Here is a 7693-nt window from a genome sequence, read left to right as displayed (position 1 = left end):
AAAAGAGATAAATTTTTACGTATCTCGTTTACAGTGTAAACGAGATATACACATATCACGTCCATGTGTCTTATCTCATCTATACTGTAAACAAAATACATATAAATTTATCTTATTCACAATATAAATAAGATAAAAAAAAACTGAAAAATTTTGTAATAACTTTTAAAATTATTTAATTCGATAATTATCACTTTTATTTAAAATTGAAGGCATATGATTATGATATTGTTGGCTTTGTTATAATGTTATCAACTCTCTCCCCATTTCAGCCAGACAACTACCACAAAAATAGATAAAAAAAGGATTGCAGCTGAGATGATAACATGCATCTCCTCTTCTCACCAAACAAAAACTTTTGTTTGTTTTTATTATCTTTTTTTTAGCAATTCATTCCCTTCCTAGCGAAAGGCCTCTTACACCTATACTCATGAATTTTTTTTACTTTTGCTTCATTTTGGGAAATTTCACGCACATCACACCGGCCATAACAAAATTTTGAGCTTGGTTAGGGTACATATTAGGGTTATTAATTGATTTTAATACTAAGTGAATAAATTATTTTTATAATTAAATTTAATTAAAATTTATTTTTCCCTTCTCATGCCTCTTCTCCTTCTTCTACTTCAACTACAATTTTTAATTATCAATTTTTAAATTATTAGATCAATTTGGTAATATAATATTATTATGGGTTAACTACTAATTTAATACTTAAAAGATTCTGTCACTAATAAAAAGGTTCTTAAAAATATTATTAACAAAATAATCTTTGAATAACTTAAAAATACAACAAAAAACAATAAATATTATAATTTTTTAAGTAATTTTTTTTATATTTAACAAACAACTTATCTATTAGATCTAAATTTTTGTAGCTATAATTAAATAAATATTTAGAAGATGTACAAAATTTGATATTTAAATTTTTTTTATTGTTCAAAAAAATATAGTCATTCACACTAAAAAATTTTAAAAAAATTCACTTAACAAAAAATTGTCAAATTTTAAGGATAAAATGATCTTATTTTTCTAATAATGATTGCAAAAATTTGCATCAAAATTTGATTTCTAAATCATTTTTTAGAACATATATTTAATATCTAATTCTTTTTGTCGTGCTTTTAAATTTTTCATATGCTTATTTGTCATTAGCATCTTTTGGAGTTTATTTTGTCAACGATGCGAACTTTCGGATATCATTTTGATAATTTTTTTTATTATTATTTATCAAATACATATAAAATTTAAATTTTCAATAAATTTGTTATATATTTATTAAAAATAAAATAAAAACTTTTACTAATAATAATCTTATTAAAAGTTTAAAACACATTAGCTAAACTCTAATTTTAACCCCCTTAAAAATGTCCGACATTATTAACTATTCAAAGATTTTGGTTACCAAATATTAGTCTTTATCATTTAGATTTGAGAATGTGATCAACATGCAGTCATACAGCACTCCTCCCACCTCACACCTCACAAAACACAGTTTTGGAAAGGGACTGTGTCTATATTTTGGATTTTTGAGGGTCTATGCATGGTGATAGATGACAACGATATATATCTGGATGACAGTGTGTATATAGTGACATTTCTATTGAATGTGGTACTTTCAGTTATCAAGAGATTATGTTGATGGCCGGAATTTTCGGATGATTGTCGGAGTAACCATGAAGTAAAATGTAGAGTAAAACTCAAAGTTCTTTAGAAACTTTTATATAATTTTTCCTTTATTAACTCACTGACTCTAACAAGAAAAGCCCTAATTTCTCAAGTTTTTTCACGCATTTGACCAATTTTTTCTTTTGGTCTTGGCATTTGACCAATTCATCTTGGTAAAAATCGATTTTTGGACATAGGTAAAATAATATATCTATTGGGCTTAGACAAAATTCTCATCTTGGGAAACAGCCCAATATGATAATCGCCCAAGCAAAGAGAAGATCAGTGTGCATTGGATGCGTGTTGGTCATGTTTATTATTGAAGCCCAACTTGAACAAAGGTTGAAACATAATGAAGATTCGTTCTCGCACTTGTTCACCGAAGGAAAAAAAAGTTCTTGCACTTAAAAGAAATCAACAAAAAACTGAAAAATGTTTACACTAAAAAAATTTGTTGAGTTAAGGAAAGAATAACTATTTTTGACAATGACACATTATTTGATTGAATTTGAAAGACAAACGTTTATTTGATGTGTATTTTATTTATGCCTGTTCGTATTAGAATTTTTTGGTGATAAGGCTAGCACTTCAGCTATTCATGTTGGACAAAAATTAAAGAAAAAGCTACAGCTATTTGAACCAATTTCGACAAACAATATAGTTTATTATTGCTACAAATTTCTCCTATATCAGTTCCGGTAAAGCATTTGCAAGAGGGAAAAAAAGTTTCTTTTCATCCATTTGATGGAGAGCAAGGATAAAAATTAGAGACAAAGAAAAGATTAAAGATGTTAATTTAACTAGTACTACAAGAATAAGTGTGGCTGTCCAAAACAAGAACAACACAAATCCATCACGTTCTTCTGCTACTGTAATTTTATTCTTCTGCATTTTCACACCTCTTCTATCTTGCTGTAACACTCTGATTTGGGAGAAAAATATAATCACAATCCCATCTGCTGTGTTTAAAATTTGTTATCAATTAAAACTTTAATTTTTAGAAGCAATATACCTAATAAGGGTAAAATAATCTTTTTAATGCTAAAATTTACTTTTGAGCTCCACTTAGTGAGTGTTTGGGCTGAATTTTGATGAGATCCACGTGCTATGAGGTCTTTTGGGCATGGAACGCCAGCTAGAGGGTCTTCATTGGGCGTTTGGATGCTGGTCTCTGCTTTTGGGTGTTGAACGCCAGGAAGGGGGCAAGAAGTTGGCGTTGGACGCCAGTTTTGGGCCTTTTAATCCGAAGCAAAGTATGAACTATTATATATTGTTGAAAAGCTCTACAAGTCAACTTTCCATAACCGTTGAGAGCGCTCCATTTGAATTTCTATAACTCCAGAAAAGCTCTTCCGAGTGCAGGCAGGTCAGATTCGGACAGTATCTGCAGTGTTTTTTCTGTCTCTGAATCAGACTTTTCCTCCAACTCCTCAATTTTAGCCAGAAAATACCGAAAATTGTATAAAAACACAAAAACTCATAGTAGAATCCAAAAATGTGAATTTAACACTAAAACCTATAAAAATTCAATAAAAACTAAATAAAACACACTAAAAACTATATGAAAATGATGTCAAAAAGTGTATAAAATATCCGCTCATCAGGTGATGGGAGAGTAAATCCGGTCTAATTTGGTTTAAGACTATTGAGATTTATAGAATATTCAGTTATGGTAGAAAACAAAACAAATTTGTCTCCTACAATTTGATTTGCAAAATTAGAGTCAGGGATTTCTTGCAAGAATTTTGATTTGTCTTGAACTTAGGTTCCACTTAGGTTTTATTCAAACTTGATTTTCTCCATCATTATCTTCTATAACACTTGAAATTGAGTTAAATTCTCAAAAAGTAATATGTATGATTTCTTTAATGGTCATATGTTCTTTAAGGTATACTTTATAAGTTTTACTAGTGGTTGAGTAATCTACAAAAGTACATTCATATGACTTTACATCAAATTTTTAAGATTGTTTGTTGTATTTAAAACAAAATATTTATATCTAAATGCATGAAAGTACTTAAGATTTGAAGGAGTTCCTTTCCATAGCTCATAGGGGATTTTCTTTAAAAATTTTCGAATGATGGTTCGATTCAAAATATAACAAGTTGTGTTCACAGTTTCAGCCTATAAAAATTTGGGTACATCATTTTTACAAAGCATGGCCTGAGCTATCTCTTGAAGGCTTCTATTTCTCCTTTCAACAACCTCATTTTATTGAGGTGTTCTAGGATAAGAAAAATTGTGTGATATACCAAATTCATCATAAAATAATTTGAAGTCTTAGTTTTCAAACTCTTTTTCTTGGTCACTTCTAATAGAAGTAATTTTCAAAATTTTTTTATTTTGAATCTTTTTGCACAAAATATTGAAGGCTAAAAAAGTATCATTCTTGTGAGTTAAGAATAGAACCCAACCGAATCTAGTATAGTCATCAACTACAACTAAACCATAGTGTTTGTCTCCTAAGCTTTGAGTTCTAGTAGGACCAAAAAGATTAATATGTACCAATTTCAATGATCTCGTAGTAGAAATATCTTCCTTGGGTTTAAAAGAGCTTTTAGTTTGTATACCTATTTGATAAGCATCACAAATAATGTCTTTGTCGAATTGAATTTTAGGAAGACTTCTAACTAAATCCTTTTTGACAAGTTTAAAAATATGAAATATGCTACCATGTCCCAATCTCTTGTAGCATAACTATTTTTGGAATTTCATGGAGGTAAAGCATCCTACATTTTGTTCTTTATATTTCTCCAAAGTAAGACCATACACATTGTTACATCTTCTCACAACAAACAAAAGATCTTTCATCAACAACTAAGCATTTTAATTTTTTGAAAGTAACCCAATATCCCAAATCACAAAGTTGACTAATGCTTAAAAGGTTGTGCTTCAAACCATCAACCAAGAATACATTATCAATGAGTGTAGAAAAATTCTTACCAACTTTATATGGCTATGGTTTTTCCCATTCCATTATCACCAAAAGTTACAAAATCTCCATTATACTTATTAAGTTTGATGAAGAAAATAGACTTTTTGGTCATGTGTCTTGAGCATTCACTATTAAAGTACCATATGTCTTTCTTCTTGTTAGATGCAAGACAAAGCTATACAACACTTTAAGTGACCTTAGATATCTAAATCAATTTAGATTATTTGATGTTTAACCATCTTAGTTGTCCAAGAGAATTGAAATCTTTAACGGTCTTGTACACTTTACTTCCAATTTTTCTTTCAAAAATAAAACATTAATGAGATGAGTGTCCATGTTTCTTACATGTTTGACAATGATTTTTTTTTTTTGCTGATTTTTCAAAATGATATGAGGTTTGAAATATTTTATTTTTGGAAGTTGGGGCTTTATTTTCAACATTTGATTTCACAAAAATAGTTCTATGTTTATCAAAATACTCCAATCCAGATTTTTCAAACAATGATCTTTGACTAGTTAGTAAAATGTCTAAATTACTGAAACTTTGAGCAAATTTAACTATGTCTTGATTTAGACCTCTAATCACTTTGTACAACCTTTCATTTTTTTTCAATTCTATCCATTAAAAAAATAAATGAATGATTCAATTTAATTGTTTCATTTTCAGATTTAAGCTGTTTATTTTTTTTCTCTAAATCAACTGTATTTTTGGCTTCACTCAATTTTTCTTTAAGATATGTATTTTTTGCTTGAGAATTTATAATATACAAATGTGAGGATACAGATATTCCTTTTAGGCTATTTGGTGCTGACAGGTGTCTAGGGAGCCACTTGTGATTGATTGCTGAACGGTGTAACATGAAGCCATCATGTAGCCGAGTAGCTGGTGCACGGGAAGGGAATTGGCTCCGTTTGGACAGAGGTTGCTGCGGGAGGATGTGGATGATTGGGCCGTGGTTGGATGGGCTCCATGTGTGGCCTTGGATATGGGTGGGCCGTGGGGGCATCATGTTTGAAAGGGTGGCATGCGTTACAAGCATACCGGAACATAAATCAATTATGTGTTGTTTGACGGTTGACCAAAAAAAAAAACGTTCTATGACCCAAATAAAATCGAACAAAATTAAGGAAGTGAAAGAAGAAATGCGCCTGGACTAAATTTGTGCTGAACATTGAAGATTTAGTGTGTGTTTGGATTTACGTTGGACAAACTGGAGTTTGAATGAAAGTGATTTTGTAGAATTGATTTTGGGTAGAAGTGAATTTGTGCCAACATGATTTATGTTTGGCAATTTTTATTAAAATGAATTTTGATAAAATAAATATTAGTTGGATAATATTAGTTAAAATCACTTCTAAATAAATAATTAATTAATTACAAAAAATATAATATTAAATTATAATATTATTTTTTTAAGTATATTTAATTTTTTTATATTTTTTAGTATTTTTTATATAGTATTTTTTTATAGCACTCTATTTTAGTATATTATAATTATTTATTATTATAATAAAAATTAATATTTATTTATGAAATTAAAAAATATAAAAACTGACAATTTTGTTAAGTATTTTTTTATAGTAAAATTTAATATTTATTTATTAAATAAAAAATAATATATAAAATAACATATTTTAGTACTCATTTTAAATACTCTTAATAATCTTATTTTTATTATTATTTTAGGTTATAATTTTTTACAAGTTATATTATTATTATTATTATTATTATTATTATTATTATTATTATTATTATTATTTATAATTAATGTTTTATTTAATTTATTATTTTTAATAGGAACACAGATTATAAAAAATTAAAATAACAAACAGTACAAAAAAAATTAGAATAATTATTTTAATATTCTCAATATTTATTTAGAGAAAATTATGAAAAAATCAATAATAACTAGCAACTAACCTAAACATACAGTGAGTAAACGCAGAAACTATAATTTTTTGCTTCAGTGAACAAGCTTTTAGGATGTAAAATCATGTTGGTATATAGAGAAGAAAGTGAGTGGGACTTTGGTTAGAAAACTAGTGCTGCAGACTGTTTTCCTTTTCCCACACTAACTCATAATTTTTTTTTTCGAAGTTGACCCAAAAATATTTTTTTCCCAAAGCCCACAGCCATAATGAACCACCCATCAATGCAGTCCTGATTCCATATCCCTCGTTATTGAATAGTATCAGCTAGGCTCACCCCTTGTAAGCCTTCTAAGCCAACATCGAATTCCGCACCATCGAAGTCTTTTCCATTATAAACCCAATGTCACACGTGTCCTTTCTCAATAAACAAATTCTATGTATGCCTTTCCCAACTTGCATCTGTACACTAGATCACCCCTTGTGGATTTTGTGATTAGGGCAGCAAATGGGCTGAAATTAGTTAAAACGTGTTTGGACATTATAAAGTGAATGTCATTTATTGATTTTATTGTTAATTGATTTGGATATTGGGTCGGAGGCCGTAATAGGGTGAGAAAACCCCCTATGAGGTAAGTGAAGGTAATCGGCGTGAATTATTGTAATGGTGATGGACTTGGAGATTGAGCTAGGCAAAATTTCAAGGGTTGGAACCACCGACATTTAAGTTACGGGTTTGAGTTTTGAGTAGGCATTATGTAAAGTTATGTGAATGCCTAGGTTAGTTGACCATAGGATAAGTGTGGATTGAAATTGGTTGTTGTTGGGGATAGTGAATGGCTATATGTATGATGCAATTTTGTTTATGTCTTTCTTTCACGGGCTCCTAGTATATCATATTCCTTCCATTATATATGTATGTATTTTGTTTTTAGAAGCCGTGATACTTCACTACCATTGATTTACTACTTAGACGTAAAGCTCTGTGTAGTTGGGTGTTACATTTTTACTATTATTATTATTTATGGTTAATTTTTGTTTAATTTATTTTAACTAATAGAATCAATATATTATATTATAAAAAGCTAATAATAAATATAAGAGAAAATTCCACTCCCCTCCCATCTGAGATGCTAAAATGACACTTTCCTCCCCTCTGTTTTATAAATGTACATTTTCCTCCCTTCCAACCTTTAAAAAATCTCCTCTTTAATCAATTTT

Source organism: Arachis hypogaea, chromosome 8, assembly GCF_003086295.3.
Source record: "Arachis hypogaea cultivar Tifrunner chromosome 8, arahy.Tifrunner.gnm2.J5K5, whole genome shotgun sequence".
NCBI lineage: Eukaryota > Viridiplantae > Streptophyta > Magnoliopsida > Fabales > Fabaceae > Arachis > Arachis hypogaea.
The sequence above is the reverse complement of the archived record's forward strand: the minus strand, read 5'-3'. Positions refer to the sequence as shown.